Source organism: Macaca fascicularis, chromosome 1, assembly GCF_037993035.2.
Source record: "Macaca fascicularis isolate 582-1 chromosome 1, T2T-MFA8v1.1".
Lineage (NCBI taxonomy): Eukaryota > Metazoa > Chordata > Mammalia > Primates > Cercopithecidae > Macaca > Macaca fascicularis.
Window position 1 is genome coordinate 111849015 of NC_088375.1, and position 19066 is coordinate 111868080.

General features: G+C 43.7%; 1 pseudogene; it reads right to left on the bottom strand.

Moving 5' to 3' along the window:
• The window catches only part of LOC102146482 (NBPF family member NBPF6-like protein), a 138161-nt pseudogene extending 121636 nt beyond the window's left edge, over positions 1-16525 (bottom strand).
• Between the last annotated feature and the right edge of the window lie 2541 nt (positions 16526-19066).

A 19066-nucleotide genomic window follows, 5' to 3' on the forward strand; every position in this document is an offset into this window, starting at 1 on the left:
GCCCCTCTCCAGCCCTGGGCTGCTCCGAATGGGCGTCTACATGACATAGACAGAAGCTTTCCTTTTGTTTAAGCCCCCAAGCAAATACACTTTCCCAGTAGCCACGAAGATGAAAACAGTGGCCCCAGACTTGGGCGTTCCGGCTGGGAACGCCAGTCGGGAACCCACACGCCATAGGACAACTCTCTCACACCACAGGAGCCACTGCGCGTGGCTTCCAAATCCCAGAAAGACAAACCTGGGCATTGTAGGCAAGCCATCCGCCTCAACCCATGGGCTTTGACTCTCACAGACGAGAAATGTAAGGACTTATCCTCTGTGGCTCACTGCCTCAGTGAGTTTCTCAGGTGGGCCTCTGCCTTTAGAAGTCAGGTTTTGGCTGGGTGTAGTGACTCGTGCCTGTAATCTCAGCACTTTGGGAGGCTGAGGGCAGAAGGATCGCTTCAGCCCAGGAGTTCAAGACCAGCCTGGGCCACATAAGGAGACCCCTATCTCTACCAAAAAAATTTAAAAACAGAAAAGAAAAAAAAATTCCCCATAAGTGTTTGGGGTCCAGGTGGTGTCTGGTTACATAAGCTCTTTAGTGGTGATTTGCGAGACGTTGGTGCACCCATCACCCGAGCAGTATACACTGCATCCTATTTGTAGTCTTTTATCCCTTGCCCCCTCCCACTCTTCCCCCCAGTCCCTAAAGTCCACTGTTATCCGTCTTATGCCTTTGGGTCCTCATCGCTTAGCTCCCACATATCAGTGAGGACATACGATGTTTAGTTTTCCATTCCTTTTTAAAAATTATCCAGGTGTGGTGGCATGTGCCTATGATCCCAGCTAGGGAGGCTGAGGCAGGAGGATCATTTGAGCCCAGGAGGTCAAGGTTGCAGTGAGCCATGATTGTGCCACTGCACTCCAGCCTGGGCAACAGAGCAAGACCTTGTCATAAATAAATAAATAAATAAATAAAAGAGGAAGTCAGGCTTCTTCCCATTTGTGTTTGACATTCTCTGTCACCTGGGAACAGAAAAACTGAGGCTGAACTTGCTGGAGTTCTGTCCCTCTTTAGATGGTCAAAGTCATCTTGTGGGGCTCATAAGGTCAAAGGATGGTATTTGGGGGCACCTCCATTGTTCCCCCCACCCTTCACACAGTTTCTCATTGTGTGACTTTGTCTGCCCCAGTGCCCACAATGACATGGCAGTGCACCTAGGGAGGGTCCTGAGCCTTCTGGCAGGCCCCTGCCCCTCCCTTTGATCCACACACTCAGAACAGAAGGGAGCGTGAGGGGTCTGGCAGCTCTGAGCAGCTGCTGTCTGACCACTCCTGAAACTCTTGCTTTTTTTTTTTTTTTTTTTTTTCCAACAGTTTCTCTCTTATTGCCCAGGTTGGAGTGCAAATGGCATGATCTCGGCTCATGGCAATCTCCGCCTCCTGGGTCCAAGCAATTCTCCTGCCTCAGCCTCCTAAGTAGCTGGGATTACAGGTATGCTCTATCACATCCAGCTAATTTTTATATTTTTAGTAGAGACAGGGTTTTACCATGGTGGCCAGGCAGGTCTCGAACTCCTGACCACAGATGATCCACCCACATTGGTCTCCCAAAGTGCAGGGATTACAGGCATCAGCCACCATGCCCAGCCAACTCTCACTCTTTCAAGAGCCCCATTTACCCTGGGGATTCCATGAGTGGCCTGTGAGCTAGTCAAACAGAACAGAGCGGCAGCACCCCCATTTCCAAGCCTACACTGACATGTTTGACAGCCCAGGAGCTTGCTGTACCTAAGAACCCTCGGGTCCAGGATGCCCCTGAAGTGAGTGGAATCATCACTCTTCTGTGTCATGAGACCTCACCCACCATCCTTCTAGTCTTGAGTGGAATCCACACTCTCTGCGTGTGTCAAGTCCCTGCTGCTTAAGCTCTTTGGCCTCCCTAGAGGACAGCCTGGCAGGACTCGCCAGGCACTCATACCCTAAGGGTATCAGCAGCCACTTGGCGGGATGGCTGGAGGAGTGGATCCCTGTATCCATCACAGGTGCCACAGTTAGGCTGTTAGGGCACCTGAGGATCTCGGGGGCCATCCAAATGACCATGAATGTGCACATCTTGCCACCACCCCTTATCCTGCCCATCAGGGTCCCCTGCATGGAACTATCCTCCTTGCTTCCTTCAAGCTGGGTCTTTGATCACTAGAAGATGGGCAGGGAATGGGGATGGCATTATTCATTCTGTATGATTGCGGGGAATCAACTAACTAGAATCATGTCTGGGCGAGAGCAGAGATGTGGAAACTCTCCACAGGAACTAGCTTGTGGCAGGAGGTACTAGCCACTTTGTGACTTGCAGGGCTTTATGTGAGGTGCGTCAGGCTATTGGCCCCATAAACCTACCCAGGAATCTGTTAAATGGGAAGCCATGAAAAGTGAACTATAAACTCTTACCTGTTGAGGTGGTGATACGGTCTGGCTGTGTCCCCACCAAAATCTCATCTTGAATTGTAGCTCCCATAATTCCCACGTGTTGTGGGAGGGACCCAGTGGGAGATAACTGAATCATGGAGGCGGTTTCTCCCACACTGTTCTCACGGTAGTAAGTCTCACGAGATCTGATAATTTTATAAGGGGAATCCCCTTTCGCTTGGTTCTCATTCTCTCTCTGCCTGCTGCCATGTAAGACGTGTCTTTTGCCTTCCACCATGATTGTGAAGCCTCCCCAGCCAAGTGGAACTGTGAGTCCATTAAATCTCTTTTTCTTTATAAATTACCCAGTCTTGGGTATGTCTTTATCAGCAGTGTGAAAACCAACCAATGCAGGTGGTCTGACTAAAAAGGGTGATCTCATTTCTGGCTGATAGAGGGATAGAGGAAGTTTTGTTATATTAATTCATAGTTGGTCCAGTGGAGACATCACTGCACCAAGACCTCCCTCAGATAAATTATTCCTCTTGACTTCTCTCCTCATACAGAGAGCTGTTTGTGGGAAACGTTGAGGCTATTTTCTTTTTTCCCCTTCAACTCCTAGTCTGTTGCTTGTCTTTTGACTTTGTTTATGGTGTTGTCTTATTGAAGATTTTTATTTTTATGAGGTCAAACCTGAAAGTACCTTCCTTTATGACTTCTGAGTTTGTGCCTTGCTTAGAAAGGCCTTCTCCATCCCAAGAAGACATTTTTCAGGAAGCATCACTCCAGGTCCAGGGGAGGTACCTGAACCCTGTCGAGGGCATACAGGCTACCAAGACGCTGCAGGGGGCTCCCCCGGGACATTCTGGAGGCTGATGGAACATCTCAGGGGCCTAGAAATAATGACAGTGATTGTAGCAAAATGTGCGTTCTTCTTTTCAAAAATCTTTTTATTATGGAAAATTCCAGACAGCAGGGTAGCAGAGGACTCTGAGCTCCTATGTTATCCCTGCTCTCACAGTTCTCTGGGCAGGTGAAGTCCTCCTTATGTTACACACCCTGCCTCACACTTCCCCTCACAGTCTTTCTGCAATTCTGTGGCTCACACTGGCCTTCCTGCTCAGATCCACTCTGACACCCAGCTCTTTTGCTTCTCCCTTGTGTCCTGCCTTGGAGCACCCAATCTCTGCCCCAGCAAGGACCTCTCTGATGGTTTTGTTCCCCACATGCCACCTGTTGGAAAAATTCTGCCTTTTCAGCACCAGGCTTGGGCCCAAAGGGACTCCTGATCCCATTCTCGATTTCTCAGAGTTGCTCCACCAGCCCCCACCACTCCCACCCCACCAGGCTGCCAGTCAGAGGAGTGTCCCATGCTGGTCTTCCTGGTTTCCCTGGATCCCCATCCACCATCAGACCATGAAGAGCTTGCAGCCTTGGGGAGCCATTGGAAGGTCTGGGGCACGGGAATAGGCCCCTCCACTGGGGCACTGGCGATAGGGTCGGGACTGTTGAAACAGGAGCAGAATGACATAGGCCTGGCCCTCTCTGTCAGCCCTCAACTCGCCCTCCCCAATACCAGCAATCTTTCTAAATTAACCCCTCCCAAATGGGGTTCACAGTCCTCCATCTCAGTGCTCAGCAGGTTCGATGGGCACCTACTCTGGGCCACACACTCAGGGGGCAGGGGCCACACTCCAAACTGCCCCTGAAACAAATCACCTGCCCCATCACCCACAGCTTTGCTGTTCCCTCTGAGCCTGGTGTGGACCACTCCCCTCTGTTCTACTGCCCCACATCCTCTCCCACCTGTACCAGAAGACTTCCTTCAAAAAGCCAGCTTTGCTCAGCTGCCCCTCTCCTCCAAATCCCGAGGGCACCCTGGGATTCAGCCTATGGTGTCTGCTGCTCAGTTCCTCTAGAGACTGCCTGGGTCGCCCAGTGAGACGGCAGATTGCCCTCAAGGGCAGTGGCAGCCTTCTACCTTTTCATGTACCTGTCCCCCGAAGTCTATCCCCTCCACCATTATCCCCACATATCTTGGCCACACCACTGAAAGAGCCGTTGGTGCAGCCATAGCAAAACCAAAAACCAAACCCAAGGCCAGATGAGGAATGACTCTGACTCTCCATTATCCACCCTTCACGAGAAAGAGTGGCCCAGCTAGGAGTTCCAGGAGGGCTGAAGGGCACAGACTGGGAGGGGCAACTCACTCCAAATGCCCACTCCCCACACCCTGTCTAGCAGGAGCCCTGGACTTTCTCTCCACCTCTCCTCCTGCTCCTTCCCCTGCCCCATGAGGTCAGCACCTGTGACCCCTGATTCTTCCCCTTCTGTGCCCAGAAATAGCTCTTGCGTAAGTCACCTGCTCCTCACTAAAGGCGTTCTCTTTGTCTTTAACATCCTTTGCTTCTCTTCGGAATTCTAAGAGCTTATTTTACAGATGTGCTGAGGCCCAGAGGGGGCTGCAACTAGTTACTGGCTCCCTGGTACATTAGCTGAAGGGCTGGAGCTCCACCAGACACTTGCACACAAGCCCTGAGTGAGAGGCAGAGCTAGGATTTGCACACAGGCAGTCTGGCTTCAGCTCTCAATAGTATCCCACATGGCTTCCATTGACAATGCTATTGTCATAATTTTGAAACGTATGTATTCTTTAACTTTTTCCCAAAACGACACGAAATGGCATTACAATAGAAAAGATTAGTTCATTCAATGGATTCTTACTGCTCAAGAGGAAAAATAGCAATCTTAAGGGTTGCCACAGATGCTGTGATTAATCTGGAAATTTGGATTTGAGCTTCCTGGCAGCAACGGCAAAAACTGAAACACTCTTACTATCAGAAAACAGGAAGCAGATCAGTTCCTCCACAGGGACAAATATTTCCAGGAACAAATTCTGAAAGAGGCTTCTCACATGGGGCCTCATGTTGGGACATGGTGTGACATCATAAAATCTTCTAAATCTTCTAAACAATTTGACAACAAGAACAGATGGAGGATTTTCAGTATAAGCAGAGAATAGGCACTGGGCACTGTGTAGGGCAAGATTGGAGATAACAGGCTCAGGGATCCCAGCATATGGACTGCCTGTTGCCTAGAGCTCAGAAAAGCTAGAATTTTCTCTACATGTTTCAGCTCTTGGCTAGATTTTATCTTTTGAGAATAGACAACTGTAGTTGGTCTTCTAACAGCTTTCAAAGTACTGTCAGGGGTGGGGTGGGGGCTGCAGAGCCCCAGGCTATGGAAACTAGAAATGCTCCAAGAAGGGTAGTTCTGTTTGGAAAGGTGAGATGCCATGCACACATTCACTTATCAGATCTCTGTTAAAGGTCCCTTTGTGCCCGATGTTACACTAGGTGGAGTGGAGACCAGTGAAATAAATAACAAAGGATTCCAGCCAGGCACGGTGGCTCATGGCTGTAATCCCAGCACTTTGGGAGGCCAAGGTGGGTGGATCACCTGAGGTCAGGAGTTCGAGACCAGCCATGGTCAACATGGTGAAACCCTGTCTCTACTAAAAATACAAAAATTAGCAAGGCGTGGTGGCGCATGCCTATATTCCTGGCTACTCGGGAGGATGAGGTAGAAGAATCACTTGAACCCGGGAGGCGGAGGTTGTAGTGAGTTGAGACTGTGCCATTGCACTTCAGCCTAGGTGACAAAAGAGAAACTTCACCTTAAAAAATAAAAATAAAAATATTTTTAAAATAACAGGGTTCCTAACCTCAAATAATTTAATTCTTAACAGGAAAAAACAAAACAAAACATATGTTTTGAGCAGCTACTACGTGTCAGGCATTGAGCTGAGTGCTTTGCATCTAGTATCTCATTTATTATTTATTTATTTATTTATTTATTTATTTTAGACAGAGTGTCACTCTGTTGCCCAGACTGCCGTGCAGTGGTACAATCTCGGCTCACTGCAACCTCCACCTCCTGGGCTCAAGCAATTCTCATGCCTCAGCCTCTTGAGTAGCCGGGATTACAGGTGTGCACCTGTAATTAGCACACCCAGCTAATTTTTGTATTTTTAGTAAGACATGGGGTTTTGCCATGTTGGCCAGGCTGGTCTCGAGCTCCTGAACTCAAGTGATCTGCCCTCCTCAGCGTCTCCAAGTACTGGGATTACAGAAGTCAGCCACCATGCCCAGCCCCATTTAATATTTCTAACAATTCTATATAATAAGCACTATTATTGCTACCCACAATATAGCACCAGGCAGCAAACAAAGCCTCTCTGAAGGATAGCATCCCCAACTTAGGCACTCAAGATTGCCAAAGAATATACAGTTATCTCTTGGTATCCATGGGGAATTGGTTCCAGGACCTCCACAGATACCAAAATCTGTGGATATGCAGTCTCTTATCTTAAGTGACATACTGGGCTGGGCATGGTGGCTCATGCCTGTAATCCTAGCATTTGGGGAGGCCAACATGAAAGGATGATTGAGTTCAGGGGCTTAAGACTAGACTGGACAACATCGTGAGACCCCTGTCTTTAAAAAGTAATTAAAAGTTAGCTGGATGTGGTGGTGTGCACCTGTGCCCCTGTAGTCCTAGCTACTTGGGAGGCTGAGGTGGGAGGATCACTTGAGCCTGGGAAGTAGAGGTTGCAGTGAGCAACCGGATTGTGCCACTGCACTCCAGCATGGGCGACAGAGTGAGAGTCTGTCTCAAAACAAAACAAAACAAAAAGCCATAGTATTTGCATATAACCTACACACACCCTCTCACATACTTTAAATTATCTCTAGGTTACTTACAATACCTAATACAATGCGTATACATTACTCTGTTCTGATGGATTCAAAATAGTACTTGGCACACAGCAAATTCAAGTTTTGCTTTTTGGGACTTAGTGGAATTTTTTTTCCAAGTATTTTCCATCCTCATTAGGTTAAATCCAAGATGCAGAACCCACAGATACAGAGGACCAACTATATATATAAATCCACAATTTAAAAAAAATCACCAAACACACAAGAGGCAATTGTTAGCAGAAACAACATACAATAGATATAGATCCCTAAGGATAACAGAAATTGTAATTATTAGAATTACAGTAAATGAAATAACTATAACTGAAGCTTTTAAATAAATAAAAAATGAAATCACAAAAGTGATCAAATCACAAGAGATAATTTTTTAAAATAGATCTGGAAAAGAACAACATAGAACTTTTATAAATGAAATAACTTGTTGAAACATAAAATTCAACAAATGAGTTAAACAGCATATTAGACACAGTTGATGAGACAGAGTGAGCTGGAAGATTAATCTGAAGACATTACACAATTTTCAGCACAGAGACAAGCAAATGGAAAATATGAAAGAGAGGTTAAAAGCAATAGCAGGTAGAATAAAAGTCCCAGAAAGAGGATAGAGGGAGAAAGAGGGAGAGGTAATATTTGAAGAGATAATGGCTGAGAACTTTCCAGAGCTGGTGAAATGCATGACTTCACAGACACTGGAAATGTAATATACATCTAATAATGTAAATAAAAGGAAATTCACAGCTAATCACAGTGTGGTGAAACTGCATAACACCAAAGACAGAGATCTTAAAAGCAGCCACATAGAAAAGATATGCCACTCACAAAGGAAGGATAATTAGATGACAGGACACTTCTCAAAAGCAACAGTGAAAGCTAGAAGACAGGGACGAGCTTCAAAGTTCTGGGAGAAAATAACTGTCAACCTAGAATTGTGAACTTAGCAAAACCATCTTCCAAAGCTGATGGTGAAATGGAAACATCTGGATTTTTTTTCAGAGAAAGAAAAGCAAAAAGCATTTACCAACAGCAAATCTTTACTGAAGATTGTGCTACAAGAAAAGAGGGAAATTGGCCGGGCGCGGTGGCTCAAGCCTGTAATCCCAGCACTTTGGGAGGCCGAGACGGGCGGATCACGAGGTCAGGAGATCGAGACCATCCTGGCTAACATGGTGAAACCCCGTCTCTACTAAAAAATAACAAAAAACTAGCCGGGCGATGTGGCGGACGCCTGTAGTCCCAGCTACTCGGGAGGCTGAGGCAGGAGAATGGCGTGAACCCGGGAGGCGGAGCTTGCAGTGAGCTGAGATCCGGCCACTGCACTCCAGCCTGGGCGACAGAGCAAGACTCCGTCTCAAAAAAAAAAAAAAAGAAAAGAGGGAAATTATGCCAGAAGGAAGGACTGGCATGCACAAAAGAATAGTAAACAAATCAATTGATAAACAGATAAATCTACACAAATATTATATAAAATAATGACAACAGGCGGGAACAGTAGGAAATAATTCAAAAACTGCACCAAAAAGAGAGTATGTAAACCTGTAGGGGAAGATCACAGCCAAAGGGTTCAAAAGTCCTCCTATTATTTAGGAGGGTGGTTGAGATACTAATAACCTGAGACTTCTTTAGGTATGCAGGATAGAATTTCAAAAGCAATCAAAAGAATCTATCTATTTCAATAGAAATATAGAAGCAATCTATCTATTTCAAATAGAAATATACAAGTAGGATATATAAATTCCAAATCAATAAAGGAGGTAGAAAAGGATAGAGTAAGAAAATAAACAAACTCAATAAATCCAAAGGAAGGAAGAATAAGTAGCAAGAGAAAGAATAGGGGGAGTGGGAATAGGATAAGAAAGATAACAAAAATAACTCAAGATGTGTCTGTAATCACAATAAACTAAAACTCTACGTGTGCTATTTAAAATACATTGTTAGATTGGATTTTTAAAAATCCAGCTCTGTGCTGCATATGGTATCATATCTAAAACACTAAAACATAGGTAGATTGAAAGACCACACACACACTAATCAGAAGAAAGCTGGAGGCCAAATGCGGTGGCAGAAGCTTGTAATCCAAGCACTTTGGGAGGACGAGGTGGGAGAACTGCTTTAAGCCAAGAGTTTGAGGCCAGCCTGGGCAACATAGCGAGACTCCCATCTCTACAATAAAAAATAATTAGCAGGCATGGTGGTGCGTGTCTATAGTTCCACCTACTCGGAGGCTGAGGTGGAAGGGTTACTTGAGTCAAGGAGTTTGAGGCTGCAGTAAGCCATGATCACACCACTGCACTCCAGCCTGGGTGACAGAATGAGCGAGATCCTGTCTCTAAAAAAAAAAAAAAAAAAAAAAAAAAATTAAGAAAATTTTAAAAAAAGAAAGCTGGGAGAGCTACACTAAAATCAGAATAAAAACAGACTTTAAGATGTAAAGCATCTTAAAAGGGATAGAAAAGTTAGCTTTTTCTGGAAGGCACAGCAATTCTTAATCTACATGTAAAGTAGCCTCAAAAATTAGAAATTAGCAGTGTGGATCCTGACAAGCTAATTCTAAAATAACTTAGGCAAGCAAAGGCACAAGAATAGGCAAAACTGAGGAGAAAAACAAGGTGGGATAGCATGCCCTATCAGATATCAAGACTTATAAATATAATGTAATTGAGACAGAATGAGATTGACACAGTAGACCAATGGAATAGAATGAAGAGCCTCAAAATGAGTCACAAATATATGGCAACGTAATATATGTCTCAGAGGTAGTATTGCAGATACATAATGCATTTTAAAATCTATATCTAGGACAATCTGAATAAGATCTGAAATCTGAATAAAATCTGTAGACTAGCTAATAATATTGTAGCAATAGTGACTTCCATACTGTGGTCATATGTAAGACAATGTCCTTGTTTTTTAGGAAACACGCAATGGAAGAACTTAGAGTGAAGGAAGATCACATACACAACTTACTGTCAAACAGTTCAGAAAAAAACTTTGTGTGTGAACACATGTATACACACACAGAAAGAGATAAAGCAAATTTGATACAATGTTGGTAACATTTCAAGGATTTGGGTGAGGGGTATACAGGAGTTTTCTCCCACTACTTTCTCCCACTAAATTCTTGCAAATTTTATATAAACCTCAGTTATGTCAAAATTAAGCACTTAAAATCATATGTGTATATAGTTATATACACTTATAGGTAAGGTTAAAAATTGCAATTAGAATTTTACAACGGTGTATATACATTATTCATCAATAAAAGTTTACCTTAAGAATTCAATCCAGACCCCGGCCACTGCACTCCAGCCTGGGCGACAGAGCGAGACTCCGTCTCAAAAAAAAAAAAAAAAAAGAATTATGGTAGACTTCTTGTTGTTAACAATGTAAGCCAGAAGACAGTGGAATATCACTTTTCAAACACTTTTTAAAAACAAAAACTGTCAACTAGAATCCTACACCCAGTGAAAATATCTTCCAGAAATGAAGGTGAGTTCTTATGCTCATTAAGATGAAGTAATCCACTATACTCTATCCCTCTTACTGATTGAAACTGAGAACTCTCAGGCCAGGCACAGTGGCTCACACCTGTAATCCCAGCACTTCGGGAGGCCAAAGCAGGTGGATCACTTGAGCTCAGTAGTTCAAGACCAGCCTGGGCAACATGGTAAAACACTGCCTCTACAACAATTACAAAAATTAGCCAGGCGTGGTGGCACACACCTGTAGTCCCAGCTGCTTGGGAGGCTGAGGTGGGAGCTTGAGCCCAGGAGGCACAGATTGCAGTCAGCCAAGATCGTGTCACTGAACTCCAGCTTGGGTAAGAGAGCAAGACTCTGTCTCAAAATTAAAAAAAAAAAACTCAGAACTGTTGAAAGAATATGAAAAGCAATTACCTGAGTGCTCTAAAGAGAAAACAATAGAATGCAGATTAAGGACCATAGTCAAAACTAAAATAAAATCTACAATAAAGATAACTTTGCATTTTTTCTCCCCTCTTTGGGGCACTTGGGAGGAGCTAAGGGTCTTCAGAGCCTGTAGCCAACTTACCTGTAGCCAGTTTTCTGACAAGGACCTCTGTCAGCTGGCTTCCTTGTACCATTTGCTCACAGAATCTCTGTCTCTGGTAGTAGGCAATGCCGGTGTTCCTGAGAAGGCCCTCAAAAGACTTGACTGTGTTCTTCACATGCTGGGTGAAAAGGTAGCAGACACCTCTCCCTTCCTGTATCTTCTGTTGTAAGTGGGTCAGTTCTTTAGCCTGAGCCTGAATTAAGGGATCATGTATCCTAAGGTGGGAAAGAGGAGTAAGAGGGAATGTAGTGAATAATAGGTTATAGAAGTTTCAGAGGAGAGATCTCTTAGAATCCCTGTAAAGAACTCCCAAGTTGAATTCTTTTTTTTCTTCTTCTTATTTTTTTTTTGAGACAGAGTCTCACTCTGTTGCCCAGGCTGGAGTGCTGTGACATGATCTCAGCTCACTGCAACCTCCACCTCTGCCTCCACCTCCCAGGTTCAAACAATTCTCTTGCCTCAACCTTCCAAGTAGCTGGGACTACAGGTGCCCACCACCATGCCAGCATAATTTATATATTTTTTGTAGAGATGGAGTTTTGTTATGTTGGCCAAGCTCATCTCGAACTCCTGACCTCAAGTGATCCATGCACCTTGGTCTCCCAAAGTGCTGGGATTACAGGCATGAGCCACCGCACCTGGCCCAAGATGAATTCTTGTACAAGTTGTGTGACTTGCCTTTGGCAGAAGGAATGAAGAAACAGCCTTTGGTTTGTCTGTTATTTTACTAACTTTGCTTTAAAAAGATGTCCCTTTGGTTCCCCACTTTAGCCCAAGTACATTTTCATATGATATATATCAAGCATTGCACAGTACTTGGCAAAAAAAAAAAAAAAAGCCAGGTTCAAAAGTATTGGGCAGGGATCTCTGGTATTAATTGAAAATTAAAAAGAAAAATCAGTGGAAAGGTCAAGAAGGACAGTATTATTTTGCATGACATGAAGATAGGCCATAATCAGTAAGTAGGCTGTTAAACCTAAAGTTCTGGCTGGGCACAGTGGCTCACGCCTGTAATCCCAGCACTTTGGGAGGCCAACGTGGGAGGATCACCTGAGGTCAGTTTTGAGACCAGCCTGGGCAATATGGCGAAACCCCATCTCTACTGAAAATGCAAAAATTAGCTGGCGTGTGCACCTGTACTCTCAGCTCCTTGGGAGGCTGACGTAGGAGGATTGCTTGAACCTGGGAGGTGGAGGTTGCAGTGAGCCAAGATCATGCCACTGTACTCTAGCCTGAACAACAGGGTAAGACTCCATCTCAAAAATAAAATAAAATAAAATAAAGTTCTGAGTAGTAATTTCATTACTCTGTGCGGGATTTCATTGTTTTATAATTATTGTATAAATATATCTCATGGTGATATGGTTTGGCTCTCTGTCCCCACCCAAATCTCATGTTGGATTGTAATTCCCAGTGGTGGGGGAGGGACCTGTTGGATGGTGACTGGATCTTGGGGACGAATTTCCCCCTTGCTGTTCTCGTGATAGTGACTGAGTTCTCATGAGGTCTGGTTTTTGAAAGTATAGCACCTCCCTCTTTGCTCTCTCTCTTTCTCCTGTTCTGGCCATGTGAAGACCATGCCTGCTTCCACTTCGACTTCTGCAATGATTGTAAGTTTCCTGAGGCCTGCCCAGAAGCAGAAGCCTGTACAGCCCACAGAACCATGAGCCAATTAAACCTCTTTTCTTTATAAATCACCCAGTCTCAGATGCGTGTTTATAGCAGTGTGAGAATGGACTAATACACGTGGGTTCCAACGTGGAGTGTGAGCTCTGTGAGTCTAAGGACAGTGCCACCTATGACCCAACTTACAGCACCCGGTAGTATGTACACATACAAGTAGTTATTCAGTTAATGTTTAGAACCATGTAGTCCCAGAGCTGGACTGAACATTTACAGTCATCTACCCCATCTCATGCTCGAGTTTTCTCCCTGATATTCTTCTAAGTAGTTATCCTCAGGTCCTCTTTCAAACTCTATTCCTTAGAGTTACTAGAAAGTGTCAGGGGAAGTAAAGACACATACTGGTCCCCCCTTCAATCAACTATCTCTGCTTTGGTGAGTTTTACACATTTGAGCTTCTATGATTTCATTTCAACAAAGCATTAAAAGAAGTTTCAAATGCTACAATCTACCTTATGTCTGAAACCCTCTAAGGATAGTCAATGCTGGTCCTGAGCAAATAATTCATTTTCTAAACAACAGCTGCTCAATCATCTATCTATCCCATAGCCCTAGCAGTTAATACTCCACCTAGTATAACACTTTTTTAAAAGGTTTGGAGGAGAAACATTCTTATCATGAAAGGCACTTTGTAAAGTTTGAAAATAGCTCTTATAGAAAATGCTGACAATCACCACATCTATAAATGGGAACAAATATAATAGTAACAGAAAACAGTTGTTCAGAGTTTTTTATGTGTTAGAGATGGTTCTAACTACTCGCAATTGTGCATTTAATCTTCATAACCCTCTAAGGTATATACTGTCAGTATTTCCATTTTATAAATGAGGTAGCCTAGGTTGATGACATGCAGAAAAGTGAAGTAAATTTGACCAAGGACACACAGATAGAAGCCACATTGCTAGTATTCGAACACAGGCAGTTGTCTCCCTTTTACTAATATGCTATTTAATGGAAAACCCTAGACACCTAACTGGACCATAGCCTCATTGTGTCTTAGTCTAGTTCTGTGCCTGCCTCGTACATTTCTGCCCTTCTCCATGCACAAATTTTCTCTTTGTTCTACCAGCCTGGGCTGCCCCACTTCAAACAGTATTTATACACTTCCCACAGAGGTACCTCCTTACCGGAGCCTTGCAGAAACTGAAACTGCAGCTCCTCCTCCAGCACAGATTTTATAAGGTCTTCGCACTATTCACACTCTGAGAAAAGACGGACATGCCTGCATCACGGAAGGCCAGACGTGCTACTGTGGTCACTGCCTGCAACACAGGAGGCAGGGTCTATCTCAAGGATAAAAGCGTCCCCAGTACGAGGCTTTACACTGGGATTTCCATATCTTTATTCCTCAGTCTCTCAACTACTCCCCATTTTAGAGATGAGGAAAGAAAAGCCCACAGGCCGATAAAATAACTTGACAAGATGATTCAACTGGAATGAGGCAGTCAGAATTCACATCCCCTGAGGTTTGACTTCAAATCTTTTTTTTTCTTTTGAGATGGAATCTCACTTTGTCCAGGCTGGATTGCAATGGCACGATCTTGGCTCACTGCAACCTCTGATTCCCGGGTTATTCTCCTGCCTCAGCCTCCCAGGGAGCTGAGATTACAAGTGTGTTCCACCATTTCCAGCTAGTTTTCGCGTTTTCAGTAGAGGCAGAGCTTCACCATGTTGGCCAGGCTGCTCTCAAACTCCTGACCTCAAATGATCCACCCACCTTGGTTTCCCAAATTGCTGGGATTACAGTAAGTGTGCCAATGCGCCCGGCCATGACTTCAAATCTTAAGGCCAATTTACCAAGCCTTACAGCCTCTTAAGTAAAACATGAACATGAGGGCATGAAATAATGGCTTCCTGTGTGTTTGGGAGGATACTAAGAACTATAGGACTGATATTTCTCCTGTTTCAAGAGTTTCAATAATCCCAAAATATTTCAAAGATTTAAACATTTATCTGTATACAACTGTGTAAAATTGCATATGGAGGAGAACAATCCAAATGATATATGCCCAAATGCTAATAGGTGGTGCTTTAAAGGGAGAACCAACACGTAGTGTTTGTCATGGTACTGTTGCAGTAGATTTTTAAGAATTATCATCATGTGATCATCACCACTATCCAAAGAGGTAGTTACTACTCTATTACCATTACAGATGAGGAAACTGAGGCACAGTGACAATAAGTTAGATTTGAACCCAGGAAATTTGGCCCTAGGGCATATGCTCTTTAATTACTACACAATAATACCTTTATACTAAGGTCTTAGGTAATATTTTTCTTCTTCTCTAGCTTGAGAAATTTTTTTCCTACAATTATAATGAATGAAGTTTATTTTTTTTAATTAGTTTTTCCACACACCAAAGCTCATCTTATCCCTTCTTTAATAAGTGGGCTTTTGGCTTTACTTTTCTATGACAGTAAGTTAGACAGCAACTTTTAGCCACCTCCCACGCAATGATTTATTTTAAAATAATTGTGGAAATTGGAAAGCATACTCAATTTCAATGTTAACCAGAATCCTCTTCTAATATCCCTGTTCCTCTCATGCCCTTGTTCCCATGTTTCCTTGTCATTACAGCTTCCCCCTTCCCTGACTATTAGTAACAGGTTTGGGGTTTTACAGTGGATTTCCAAATGTGAGAGCTGACTGTGGAGAGGAAAGGGTCAGCCCCTAACCTGGCCTTCTACTGAGAACAGCGGTCTGCTCCACTTGGCCTTGTTCTCATTTTGGCCATATGTCTCATAGCTCTGATCCTGGACGTCCACCTGCAGTTGTTTGCTGTCTGTAAAGCTGATACTCAGAGAGAGACAGAAAGGGTGTTACAAAGTCTCTGATTTTCTGGAAATACCCTCAATCTAACCAGAGCATGAGGAATGGCTTATTTGAACTTATTTGAACTTCTGTGGGAAGAGAATCTTGATCCAGGTATCATAAAGACTTTTCTCCGTGTCTGCTATTGAAGTTCGCACCTCCACATATCTGTGACTCAGTTGAGAATAGGTAGTTTTAAGTTCCTTCAAGGCAGATAAGGTATATACTATTACCTCTTTCACCCCTGGCGCAGTGCTTTGCAAATGGGTGTTCTTTAAAAAGTTTAAATTGAATCCTGAGCTGTTTTAGCCAACAGTGATGTTACATGTTTGTAGAAGCTGATACTCATTGCTGAGAAGGGAAAGACAGTTTCATGCCTAAACCAAGGTTTTAGTCTCTATTCCTCACTACACTTGCTCTGTAAACTTTACACCTTTGTGCCTCAGTTGTTCTGTTCTTGGCAAATTGAGAGTAAAATGCCCACTTCTACCTTTTTGGGAGGGTAGTCAGGATAAAATTAATTGTGATAGAGAATAAAGTCTGCAGTGTTTCATTTCACAGAGGAAAATGGACAATCATTTATCACTTTGGTGACCTTGCCCCTGTGGGACCTACTGTATTTCTGCAGGTGATTGGCCAGGGAGTAGGCAGTAGCTTTGGATGTCAGGAATTTCTCTGTGAGGTCTCGGAAGTTCTGTTTGCATTTTTCCAGTTCAGAGCGCAAGTACTGATTGGTTTCTAGGATGCTCATTTCTGCGTTTGGACCAAAACAAGTGGTGGGAGATACGGCCATGCTGAAGCTTGTGGAGGAAGTGGAATCAGAGCCTAGGGAGAATAAACCCAAACAAATAATACATTAAAAACAAATGCATGGATTATAGTAATGGTTGCACTACTTGGGTAAATTACTAAAAATTATTGAACTGTACAATTATAATGGGTAAATTTTATAGTATGTAAATTACACCCCAATAAAGTTTCTTTACATTAAACAAAGGATTTAAATGAGTTAAAAGAAAGCAGATCTGATTCATAACTTACTTTTGGGATAAACTTTGTCAGCATCCCACAACTCTGAGAATCCTCAGCCACAAAAACAAGGCACAAGGTGCCTGAGCTTAGAGTCTAAGGTACTGTCTGTGGTTCAGGCTCTGATAGGAATGCCAGAGGTAAGACCCAGTGCCAGGTAACAGTCTGGAGTCACAATAACAGAATTAGAAGGTGGGAGTGTCATGGAATGTTAGGATCTCTGCCTTCCAGATGTCTAGGCCATGTGGAAACACAAGGTATCTTCTGAGGGTCACCACCAATGGAGACAACTCTCCCTCAGCAGTCATTCTCAGTACTTGTATACTCTTGTGACAATACCACAGGCCTATCTCTTTCTAAAATTTAACCATATTTTCATTGTTTATTATTGCAAATGCATAGACAACATCAAGGAATACATATTTCCCCAAATTCTATCGTTGTCTTAAGGACTGTCATGAAGTCATTTTCTTCCTAATGAAAAACTTAACACTTTTAGATAGTCTTGTCGTCCTTCTTTAGTTCTCCAGTTTTCCACATCATTTATATTATAAGAAAAACAATCTGAATATTCGGCTCAGAGTGTGAATAATTGATTTATATGGATTTAGAGGCCAGGTGCAGTGGTTCACACCTGTAATCCCACCACTTTGGGAGACCAAGGTGGTTGGATCACTTGAGCTCAGGAGTTTGAGACCAAACTGCGCAGCATGGTAAAACCCTGCCTCTACAAAAAATCGTTAAAAATTAGCCAGGCATAGTGGCACATGCCTGTAGTCCCAGCTATTCAGGAGACTGAGGTGGGAGGATCACTAGGGTCCAGGAATTTGCTGCTGCAGTGAACAAAGATCACGCCACTGTATTCCATTCTGGATTACAAAGTGAGACCCTGTATCAAAGAATAAAAACAAAATAAGTAATAAAAGGATTCTGGTCAATGTCTTAATATACTTCTTGCTGCAAACCAATTTTATACTGTCATCTTTTCTCCCACTGGGGAAGCATGTTTGTTTCTTTTTTCTGTTTGTTTGTCTGTTTGTTTGTTTGTTTTGAGATGGAGTCCCGCTCTGTCACCCAGGCTGGAGTGCAGGGGCACGATCTCGGCTCATTGCAAGCTCCGCCTCCCAGGTTCACGCCGTTCTCCTGCCTCAGCCTCCCAGGTAGCTGGGACTACAGGCGCCCGCCACCACGCTCAGTTAATTTTTTGTATTTTTAGTAGAAACGGGGTTTCACCATGTTAGCCAGGATGGTCTCGATCTCCTGACCTTGTGATCTGCCCACCTCGGCCTCCCAAAGTGCTGGGATTACAGGCGTGAGCCACCATGCCCGGCCCCCATTTGTTTGTTTTTTATAGACAGGGTCTAGCTCTACTGCTCAACCTGGAGTGTGATGGTGTGATCGCAGCTCACTGCAGCCTCAAACTCCTAGGCTCAAAGGATCCTCCTGCCTTAGCCTCCTGAATAGCTGGGACTACAGGCACATGTCACCACCCTCAGCTATTGTGTGTGTGTGTGTGTGTGTGTGTGTGTGTGTGTGTGTAGACAGGATCTCACTATGTTGCCCAGGCTGGTCTCAAACTCCTGGGCCTAAGTTATTCTCACACCTTGGCCTCCAAAAGTATTGGAATTACAGGTTTAAGCCACCACACCTGGCCCATGTTGGCTTTTCACTTAACTTGAGGACGTTTGATATTCATAACTCCTAACCCCGCTCTCCTCTTCTATGTGTGGGGTGCTTTGTGTTATCATCTCTATATACATATTTTGTGCTTGTCACTTATGATTTTCATTCTAACTCCACAGGTTTTTTTTTTCCAATTTGTCGTAATCACTGAAATAATTTATGTATATCTCTTTGAATACATGTAGTGGCCGCCTAATTTGGAATGACTTACAAACTGTTACAATATGTTTGAAGCAGTTTTTATGGAACACTAATGATTTGCATTGAGCCAAAGCCATTGGCCTGAGGATATATTCTCAGACAGAGCATGGTAAAAATCAAGGTCATGAGTCTGTGGTGGTTGGTGGTGATCAACAGCATTCCTGTGCAATGGGGTTTAGTGGGAGAGAAACTGAGGTTTTAAAGACAGGCATAGATAGACAGAAGAGAAGTGATCCCTGATGTACCTCTTCATTTCCTATGTATCAATTCCTCCCTGGTTTTGTGAGACTGAGATAGGGAGACTCTTATGGAATATCTGTCCTTTCCCTTCAGCTGCCTGACTTTCCTGGGCTACTGGCCTACACATGTGTAACCATGGTCTCCTCCACATTCATGACAAACAGAAGGAAGCAGGACCAAC